This window comes from Mastomys coucha, unplaced genomic scaffold (genome assembly GCF_008632895.1).
Source record: "Mastomys coucha isolate ucsf_1 unplaced genomic scaffold, UCSF_Mcou_1 pScaffold22, whole genome shotgun sequence".
In the NCBI taxonomy this organism is placed as follows: domain Eukaryota; kingdom Metazoa; phylum Chordata; class Mammalia; order Rodentia; family Muridae; genus Mastomys; species Mastomys coucha.
In genome coordinates, this window is record NW_022196905.1 from 167,731,991 (window position 1) to 167,743,234 (window position 11,244).

The window sequence follows — 11,244 nt, forward strand, 5'->3', positions numbered from 1 at the left end:
ATAAATTGAAATCATGTAACTTTTCTCATCATAATGCAATAAAAGTTAAAAAACAAAACAAAACAAAAAAAAGAAAAAAGAAAAATCAGTGACCCAGAGAGAGCTTGAAAACATGCAGTGGGGGGTATGTATTATAATATATATGACATATGTGTATATATAAAATCTTATATGCATATAATGATATGCATATATACATGATGTGTTTATCAGATTATATAGATATGAGATTATATATAATCAGCTATATATCAGAATATATATATCATTATGTATTAGTGATTTGAACTCAGGTTCTTACACTTGTGCAGCAAGCCTCTTATCCACTGAGCCATCTCTCTAGGCCACGATTTTTTCTTCATAGCATGTTTCTAAGACCAATTTATAGTGGTATACTTCTATTTTATTCATGTCAATTGCTTTATAGTATTTCATTAAATAAACAGAGCACAATAAATCTCATTTTATATTAGTGGACACTTTGTTTTGCTCATCATTTCAAGCAATTATGTATATTTGTATGGATAAGATCATGTATGAAATAGTAGAGGACTGTAAATACAGGAATGAAGAGTGCCAATGTGGAGTTATAGACCTTGTGATTGGCTATCAGCAATACCCCTTCTCCCCTGTATGGCTTTAAGTTCTCTCTGGGTCACTGATTTCTCAATCATTTCATTATTGCATCTCTTTGATTATTTTTTCATGTTTTTTAACTACTGATTTAGTGGGCCTCTTGAATATGTGAGTTTTTAAGTTTTTTTCCAATTATAAAGTTTTGTCAATGTCTTGTCTCCTATTACTCCCATGAAGCTTATTATATGTGTTTTGAGCTTATTGAAGTTCATTAAGTATGGTATGCCTCTTTGTTTATGTGGATATCATCTATTTCCCTCTGGTTTAAAAATGTTTTTTAGTATATAAATTCAGTTGGAGCTGGAGGTATGTCAGAGGTTAAGAGAACTGAAGCTCTTAGATTTCTAGGACCTACATGGCAGCTCATAACCATCTGCAACTCCAATTCCAGGTGATCTGACTCCTTGTTCTTCCCCTACACTCACACAGCACACAACACACACACACACTCACACTCACACAGCACACACAACACACACACACATATGTGATGATAATTAATTGTTCATTGTCTTCTGCTAGCTGATACCAGTAATTTGTATATTTTAACCTTAGGAAGGTTCAGATTCACCTATTTTAATATTTTTCAGATTTCCTGGAGGTTTTTACACAGGCATTTATATATATATATATATATATATATATATATATATATATATATATATATTATATATATTCTTTTTTTTAATGAGTACACTGTAGCTGTCTTCAGACACCAGAAGAGGGCATCCAATCCCATTACAGATGGTTGTGAGCCACCACGTGGTTGCTGGGAATTGAACTCAGGACCTCTGGAAGAGCAGTCTGTGCTCATAACCACTGAGCTATCTCTCTAGCCTCTTTATGTCATTTTTGAATAAAAGCTTTTCTACGTCTCCACTTCTTGTTATGCCAGTTTTCTCCCTAAGGGAATGGCTGGAACCTCTGTTACAGTTTGGAAAGTTAGCAGAAAGTTAGTAGTCTGAAAACCCATCCCTCCCTTTCATACTGCGACGCTCAGCTGTTTGTGTTATCCGTGTTTGCTACTCAGAACTTCAGACGTTATTAGACATTTTCTGTTAGTCAGACTCTGGTTTCTCAGCATTATGGGGCTGGGCTAATGTTGTTTCTTTCCCTCCACACTTACTATTCTTCCTCAGCAATCTCATCCAAGGCTACACATTTGAATACGTTCTAGAGCTAGATGGCTCCAAAATTCATCTCTACACTCAGTTCCACATGACTTTACTGGTGTGGTCTGAAATGTCACGTGACCAAGAAAGACCAATGGATTCCTTCGCCCGGCCCTCTCCCATCTCAGTCCATGCCTTTCCCCTTTTTGCACCCAGTTGTACCTCATCAACAGAAGGTTCCTTCCCTGAGCTCCATATTCAACGCATTAGGAAGTCTGGCCAGCTTTGCTCTAAAGTCGATCCGGTCCACCTACTTACCACCCCTTGCTTAATCAACACGAGTCTGCTTGCTCCACTTCATCCCTTCCCAACCTGATTATTCTCCTGACTCTTTGACAGGTCCTGTTTTAAGTCAGTTTATTATGAATGACATTTTGTAAAGAGATTCATCCCATAAGGTATTATATTGTTGCTGCTCCTGTATTCTCAATGCACCGAATCATACAGATACTGAATTTTAAACAGGTATTAGTTGAATAAAGAAAAAAATGTGAACTTCTATAATAGAGGAGTCTTCTAATAGTTTTATAAAATCTCTCTTAACTAAGTATAAATTTAAACTTAACTAATATAAATTTATAAGTTTATTTTTGTCAGAACATGGGTCATGCAGTTTTGAACCATAGACATGAACAAAACAATTCCAAATAAGAGCAGATCATTATTTTATCAAAGATAACTCCATTTAAGCAGGAACATTCTAATATGAGACTCGGAAGAAATCCCCAGAGCCCGCTGCCTAGGAATTAACAGTCTAAGAGGTTTAAAAATATTAATATTGTTCTTTGAAAAGAGTCTTCAGAAAGTAGGTCCCTTCTTAATCCGTGCATTTAGAGCAGCCTATTAAAAGTTGAGTAGTTAATAGAATTTACTACTTAAAGTTATTCTGACACTTGTTAAGCTCCATCCTCACCACATGGTTACATTGTTATTTTTAATCCTGCCTTTTAGTAAACCCCTAAATAACCAAACCCCAGCCTCACTAGAACACTGTTGTCCTACCCAGGTGGTGGTATATGCCTATTACCCTAAATCACGGGAGGCAGAAGCAGGAGAATTGCTGAGTTTTGGGCTAACCTGGGCTATGTAGTGAGACCTTGAGTTTTGAGACCTTGAGTATTGGGCTAACCTGGGCTATGTAGTAAGACCTTGTCTCAACAAAACAAAATAAAACAAAACAAAAAACAAGGGAGAGAGGAAAGAGGGAAGGGAGGGAGGGAGGGAGGAAGGAAAGAGGGAAGAAGAGAGGGAAGGAGAGAGGGAAGAAGAGAGGGAAGGAGAGAGGGAAGAAGAGAGGGAAGGAGAGAGGGAAGGAGAGAGGGAGGGAGAGAGGGAAGGAGAGAGGGAAGGAGAGAGGGAAGGAGAGAGGGAAGAAGAGAGGGAAGGAGAGAGGGAAGGAGAGAGGGAAGGAGAGTGTTCTCTTCTGCTTGGGGCAATGAGAAGCTCTGGTGACTTCTGTGTGTGAAACACAACACAAGGGTAGTAGAGATGTTGATGCTCCTGCTTGCTCAGTGGATTCATGGGTGTAAACTTAGAAAAGAAGCCTAATTTCTTCTTTCTTTTTCTTTCCTTTTCTCCACTCTAGAAAGATGGCTACTAATGTTTCCCTTTCATAGTGCTTGTGGCATCTGGGTGGTCCCTAGTGCAGGCCCTGGGCCGAGCGGATCTTGAAAACTGTCCTGGGTCTTCCCTGAAACGTTAGGACCAAGATGCTGCACAAAGGGATGCTGCATAAAGGGATGCTGCACAAAGGGATGCTGCTGTAACCAAGAAGCGGAGCAGGAGGCATGGGCTGTGAGCTAGAGAAGGTCAGAGATTGGACTCTGAAGGGAGAACTCTTACTGGGTCAAGGCTACTTTTGCATAATTCTATTATCACCAGGGAGAGGAAAAATAATCACATTAGGTACGAACTGTCCTACTGGATGGGGCTTGTCTTACCTTGCTTTTGAAGTCATACAGGATTAAGTGCCTTCTGTGAGTGACGGCTCAGAAGCGTCCATCAATAGGGCAGGTGCTGCCAGAGCAGAGCTGGGGAGTGTTTGATGTTGACAATGACATGCACTCCTGGGCAGACAGGAGTAATCCATTTGGACACAGTCGTGCGTCTCTCTCTCTCTCTCTCTCTGTGTGTGTGTGTGTGTTGCTTTCTGCAATGGAGGCAGTTCTGTCTGGGAGGCTGGCTCCAGGCAAGTGGCGCACAGGTCTTCTAGCCACAGAGTATTCGGGTGTCAGAGCAGCTGCAGGTGCCTTCCTGTCCCCTGTATGGAAAATGGGCATTCTCTCATTCAGCTACTAAGAGTATTGATGTCACTTTGTCTGCTTACGGAGCTCAGGTCTCTCACCAGTTTGCACTGAGTCTCTGGCCAGCTTGCCTCTTTCTGGAGACCAGTACAGTCCACACAGGAGTTTGTAGACACTCCTGAGTCTTCTGACACGAGTTGGGACTTAGCAGATGATTATGTCATGGTGGCCTACAGGTAGCTAGGGAATGCTTCAGCTCTTGTTTCATTTATTCACGTTGGGTATTTCCATGATAGAGGCCAGGAGACAGAGGCAGTCTAAAGGACTGGGTTCCTCATGCTCCTCCCTTGGAAAAAAATATAAAAGAAAAAAGTCAACTCTTTTTAAAGATACAGGCACTCTTTTTTAATTAGATTGTGTTAACTTTATATAATTTGTATTTTATGATGGCATTTTCACACAATGCATTTATATATATGGGATTTTCATATATATGTACACAAATAATGCATATGTGTATATACAAATACACACACACACACACACACACACACACACACACACAGTACTTGTCTGTCCCCGTTGCCCTTTCCTATGCCCCTCCTGCTTTCTTCATTCTCTTGCCACCCACTCCTTGTTCTGTTCTCATGTCATCGTTTATCTGTTTAGTGACTTAGTTGAGTTTCTCTAGGGTTGTTGCTCATGGGGTCGTGGGTGAGGGATTGTTTACAGAAGCATGGGCTTTTTTAGCAGAGTGACATCAGTGGAGAAAATGTCTGTCCCTCCCCTAGCAAGCGTTACTGCCCAGATACTCAGGGAGGGGTAGGACTTGCGTCCCCCAACCCACTAGCGACTATTATGTGCCTAGTGATCCTGAGGATAACTCACAAACCCTTCTGTTCCCATGGCAGGGCACGGTCTTGGGGTGGTAATCACAACGGCTGTAAGATCAAGAAGACAGCAGCAATGCCATTCTGAGGATGATACTCTACCTCACTCCTCTCCTGCTTCTGGCTTGTTTAGTCTCTCTTCCCGTTCCATCTTCTGCAATGTTTCCTGAGCCTTAGGAGGGTGATATAAAAGTTCCATCATGGCTGCGCATTCGGCAGTCTCTTACCCTCCACACAGTAGCATGAGTGGTGAGCACGGACACAAATCTTTATATGGGAATTTGATGGGCAGATCATACCCACTTAACAGAGTCAAGGAGTAGCATCCTCCCGTGACCTCCCCTACCATGGGCTATTTGTGGGGACCAAGTCTATAGCACCAGATGTGGAATCCTCTCGTGGGCAGGCGTTTAATCTGATCAGAGTGCGGTTGCCTCCATCACCGGCTCGGCCCTATTGCAGCCGTAGGTGCTTATTTCCTGGCTGGTTGGTTGTGCAGCGCACTGGACAGACAGCTGAGTGAGAATTTTTATGACAGTTCTCTTCCCAAATGGTACCTTCCAGGATGAGGAGAGCTAGCCATCAGAGAGACTTCCATCCAAGGTCCATTGACTTATCCACATCCTAGGACTAAAGCGTAAGGTGCCTTCAGCCACAGAGTATTATCCCGTAGTGACTGGACAACCTACAGCCATGGTGAATGTCTGCATCATGAACTTTCCTGACCAAGAGTTGCAGGAAAGTACTCCAATCCTGGCCCTGGCATTTTCATGTAACAACCTGTCATTTCAGGGAGCAGCTTTATGCATTCACATAGGGCACTTCTATCAAAAATCTTTTTTAAGTTAATTTTTTTTTTGTCTAGCTTACTACCAGGTTTTCTTTTGGCCTTTAACACCTCCATAGTTTTTGTTGTTCGCCGACCCCTTCTCTCCCTCATTCTGCTCCTCCCCTCTCCTTAAGCTCCCCTCCTTCCCCTAGTGGTCCCTCTTCAGGTTCTTATGTTGTATATGTTCTACTAGCCTTCCTTTTTCCTTAAAAGTCTGTCACACAACACCCACAATTCCCTTTAAATCACACGGCATTTGTAACTAAGCTACTGATGTATTACAACACTGTACCCTTCTTAAATCACAGTACCCACAGGCTCCCCTGGTCTAGGCAAGAGCTTTGTCTGCAAAGGTGAGAAGCCATATTAAACTAACCTTTGCTTAGGGGTTCCATGTAATTTGAGATCTCCTTAGAGATCACGGACACTAAGTGTTCTACACATGAAAACAACCCAGAAAGGGCACAGACAGCTGTGCTACCACGGGGAGGTAGGCCATAGTTATGAAAAAAAGAATACACACGTTCCTGGCACCTTAGGCTTTCTGGTATGAAGAAGGCTTAGAGTATTAGAGAGTAAAAGATTGGGAAAGAAAAATCAGGCCTAGGCAGGGTAAGGAGGACTCGTATTCTAAAGTAATGAGCTTCTTATTTTAGAACTGGTAAATGATTTCCTAGTTGCTTAAGAAATCTTGTATTCCAATACTCACTCATAGCAGGCAGAGTAAACATATACAGCATACATACCCATTACAGATGCTAATGCTAATGGCAGACATTACTAATTGATCACAGCCTTATAGTCTCTGAGCAATTTAAAGACCCTTCACTGGAGCTGTCTGAATGCTTATAAACAACAGACTGTGGTCTTCACCACCTAAAACCTATGTGTCATTATCAGTTCATTGGGAAAGCTAGGCTACTGAAGAAAGAAGGGCGACTGAATGAGACCCTGGGACAGTTGATGCGGCGAGGACAGTAATGTGTTGAAGATGGCTTGCTTACAGCCACCAGAGCCACTTAAATGAATTCCCTCCAAAACTCACTGTCAACAGGAATTCTGAGTAAGAATTGCACATACATGTAGGCAGAACATCTATATACATAAAACGATAGCAATGACGATGATGATGACAACGACGATGACAACGACGATGATGACGACGACGACGACGAGGACGATAATGATGAAGATTATGAATGTGATGATGATGATGACGACGACGATGACAAAACCACAAGTAAAGGGATGACTCTGGTGGGCATATTCCTTTAGTCCCAGCAGGTGGGAGAGAGAGACAGGCAGACATCTGTAAATAAAGGACAGTAGACAGAGAGGAAGAGACCTGGGTCCCACAATTCCCCTCACGGACATGGCAGTTACCCAAAGAGCTCACAATAGACTTACCTCCTAGAGTCATTTTCCCATAGCACTAAGCTGGAAGCAAAACTAATCCGTGACCATCGAGGACACTCGAGATGCAAACTGTGACTAGCTGTCTCTCTTCTCACTCTTCATTCAAGTCCCTCACTGTCATGACCGCCACAAGCCCTATCTAGCCACAGAAGATTGATATGCGTTTTTGCCTTGAGTCAGATTTATACTTTACAAAAGCAACCCTGACTATGGGGTATCAGATAAAGACAGACTAAAGGCTATGGTGTCAGAGATACATACTATAGGCAAGGATATCAGATGGTAATCTAACTGCTCTTGTCTAAATAAAAGATAACTTCTGAACCAAGGTGGGAAGGTAGGGAAGGTGAAGGGAGGGCAGATGTGTCAATTATTCAAGAAACAGCTGGCAGGACTCACTGACTGATTAGGTGTCAGGATGAGGAATGAAGAAACACACGATCCTGCCCAAGTTTCAGATGATTTCATAACTCACCAAGATAATGCCCACGGAGGGAGTGGCAGGCTGTGGTGGAACACTGCTGATTTAAGCTTAGCACAGGTTGAGATGCCCAGGTAGATGGGACCAAGGCTTGAAAAAGCAGAGTTGATCGGAGTGTGTTTTAAAAATCAGTAGGTGGAAAATGGATGCTAGGTCATTAGAAGGCTTCTCTGTGCAGACAGACTGCAGAAACATACATTGAAAATATAGTATTTAAGGGACATTAAAGAACTAATAGTCAGCAAAGGAGACGGGAGAAGGGTTGGTTGGCTAAGTAAGAGGAGCTCTGGAAGATTCATGAGGATACTGAGGTGGTGCTCTGTGTAAGGAAGTCAAGAAAGATGAGGTGAATGTGGTAGTTTGAGTGAGACTGTCCCCCGAAGTTTGAGTACTTCATCCTTAGTTGGTGGTACTGTTTGAGCAGGTCTAGGGGGCGTGGCCTTGATGGAAGAATGGCGTCACAGGGGCAGGGCTTTGAGGTTTGAAAGCCACTACCCCACTACCGTTTCCAGTTCTTTCTTTCTGTTTCCTGCTTTGTGGCTTAAGACATGACCTTCTGTTCCAACTATCACGACTGCTTGCTGCCATGTTTCCCTACCATGATGGTGATGGCTCCCATTTCCCATTGTGACCATGGTGCTTAATCACAGCCTTGGAGAAGTGACTGATATGAAGGGCAAGGATAAATGCAAACGGATAGATCTTAGAGAATGAAGTAAAGCCTAGCATTCTGTTCTCTCTTGAAGTTTGACAAATTCAACAAGAGTGGTTTCTCTAGTTTGGTTTCTGTTGCTAAAACTACCATGACTGAAAGCAACTCACGGAAGAAAGGATTTATTTCAGCTTACACTTCCAGTTCACAATCTGTCATCTAGGGAAGTCAGGGCAGGAAGTGATGCGGAAACCATGGAGAAGTACTGCTTGCTTACTGGATGGCTCACACGCGCATGCTCAGTTAGCTCCCTTACCCATCCGAGGCCCGCCCATCTATGGATGGTTTTGCTGGGCCCTTGCATATCAATCAAGATAATTTCTCGCAGACACGCCCATAGGCTAATATGACCTTCCCTGGAGGGTCCCCCTTTCTCAGAGATTCTAGGTTGGGTCAAGTTGGCAGTAACTAACCAGTGTGGTGATAAGGTCTTAAAAGAAGCAGTACGGGGAACGGGAGGCAGCACCATACTCGGCTTACATCAAAAGCTGACAGTGGTGGCACATAGTAGGAATCCCCGTACTCCGGAGGCTGAGGCAGGAGGATAGCGAACTTAAGAGTCTTTATTAGGTATATACAGGGCTTTTAAGACCAGTGTGAGTAACATAGTGAGACCTTGTATCAAAATAGGCTAGTAAGTAAAGAAATTAAACAACCCTACTTTATCTTTGAATATGGAGGGCCGGAAGATCACATGATGTCATTGCACTGACTTTTTGGTATATTCTGTGACCTCCTCAGTGGCTGGGTTAGCAAACTTGGAAGTTCATACAGCATTACTATTATCAAACTGTGTTGAATGGGTAGGTGGTTGAGTAAATGACTCAATGTATCAACTAGCCAGTTGTCTTCAGCTATACAGTGAACTCCAGGATGAGGATTGTGTCTTCGGTTTGGTTTCTCTCATGCTCATCTATGGGAGAAACATGAAGTAAGTTTAGCTACACAGGGACCAAACTGTTGATAGAGAAGTCAGGAATGATCTGGGATGGATGTTTTGAGGAGAGTTTAAAATGAGCTAAATCTACAGAGGATACAATTATCTCGTTCTATCCAATTTCTGGCAATTGGTGGATTAATTGAAGTTTTAAGTTAACATCCTGGTATCTGGTGTTTTCCCTTTCTTACTGCAATGAGCAGATCGTGAAAAGTGATGCCCAGAATCTCCCATTCAACATATTCTCTAGCTGCTTGAGTCATAATCCTGGATAAAGTAGCCAATTAGTGTTTGTTCCCTTGCTTTGTGGTTTTCCTAGCCCTGAAGCCACCAGCTTCTCTACCAGCCCTCCTACCAGTGAGCACAGAAGAACCTTCGAGCAAGCAGCTCCTCTGCTCTTCTCTGAAGTGTCCCATAGCAAATGGCAGTGGCAGGAAAACGTCTTAATTTAGAGCGTTGTTAGCATAATTGATGTTCAGATGCAACGTTGGTAGAAACAAGCTCCGTTAATTGGGCTCTCAACCTACATTAGCTCTTGCGCTGCAACCAATTAGGCAGGGGCCAGAGGGCCTGAGGAGCTGTGGTTAGATCCCTGCGTGGAGAGGCTGGAAAGATACACCAGGAGGTAGCTGGGGCTGCAGAACTACACTGATGCTGCCTGCAGATTCACCGCAGGGGAGCCATCTGTCCAGGAAAAAAACAGGATGTGCTCTTCAATCCTTGAAAAGATGGTAACATTCAGGAGACCTAAGTCTGGCCTTTCCTAAAGAGGTGGAGTGCTAGTCTCTGAAAGTCACTGCCTGAAGGATTTAAATCTACCATTAGTCCCCAGCGGCATTCCCAAAGAACCCATTTCTATTCTTCTGCATCTTCTGGGAAAACAACAACAACAACAACAACAACAAAACCCCCAAAACCAACCAACCAACCAACCAAAACAAAAACAAAAAAACAAAAAACGCCCTGGAAGGGAAAGACGTGAAAACCGCATAGTAGCTCCTGGCTTTCAAAGTGAGGCCGGCCAACCAGCAGCAATCACATTGTTCTGCTAGGTTTTTTAATGGAATGCAGAGGACAGGCCCTGACTGCTGCTGAGTCTGCTGAATCGAATCTACCCTAGCACAAGGTCCCCAGGTGTTTCCCACGCCCATTACAGCCAGGCAAGGAGAGAGCTTTCTGTGGAAAGCAGCAGCTGCCCACGCATTCGCCCGCGGGTCACGGCTGCTTGCTCTCTACACAGCAGAGCTGGGAAGTTGCAGGCGTGACCTAATGTCCCATAAACCTAAACCATTTGCTGTCTGGTTGTTTGCAGTAAACTTTTTCTTTCTTTCTTTCTTTCTTTCTTTCTTTCTTTCTTTCTTTCTTTCTTTCTTCCTTCCTTCCTTCCTTCCTTCCTTCCTTCCTTCCTTCCTTTCTTTCTTTCTTTCTTCCTTTCTCTCTCTCTCTCTTTCTTTTTCTTTTCTTTTTTTTTTTAGGACCCTGCGTCTAACCTATATAGAAACTCAGATCGGACTTCAGTTGGTTCTTGAGGGCAGTGTGCACCAGATATTTAACTTATCTCAGTATTGTCACAGACATTGTAGACTCAGGGATGAATGGGTGTTGCCAGATAATGATTGCAATTGTAGGAACTTAGGAGGTGACCCTGACTCTGACTTTAGTGCAGGCCAGCAAAAACTTTCCATTTCCTCCCGTGACTGAGTCAAATGCTAAAATATCCTTTTCATCTATTTTGTACAATGAAGAAAAATGGCAGCCTGGCATCGGTGAGAAAGCGTACATCAGTTTTCCTCGCACATGCTTGGGAGCATAACTGTGAAGGAACATTTAATGCTCCTTAATATACCAAAGGCTGCCTTCGCTCTACTATACCAAAGGCTGCCTTAGCTCTACTATACCAAAGGCTGCCTTCGCTCTGCTATACCAAA

At 43.0% G+C, this 11,244-nt stretch overlaps 1 long non-coding RNA gene across 1 annotated transcript in view; it reads right to left on the bottom strand.

Annotated features, from left to right (window-relative positions):
• The window catches only part of LOC116069081, a 74,590-nt gene extending 69,053 nt beyond the window's left edge, over positions 1-5,537 (bottom strand). Inside the window, exons 1-2 of the long non-coding RNA XR_004109828.1 lie at positions 5,044-5,537; positions 3,749-4,397 (exon numbers count right to left, since the gene is read on the bottom strand). This is a non-coding gene — a long non-coding RNA (uncharacterized LOC116069081). The remainder of the gene's footprint in view (positions 1-3,748; positions 4,398-5,043) is intronic.
• Between the last annotated feature and the right edge of the window lie 5,707 nt (positions 5,538-11,244).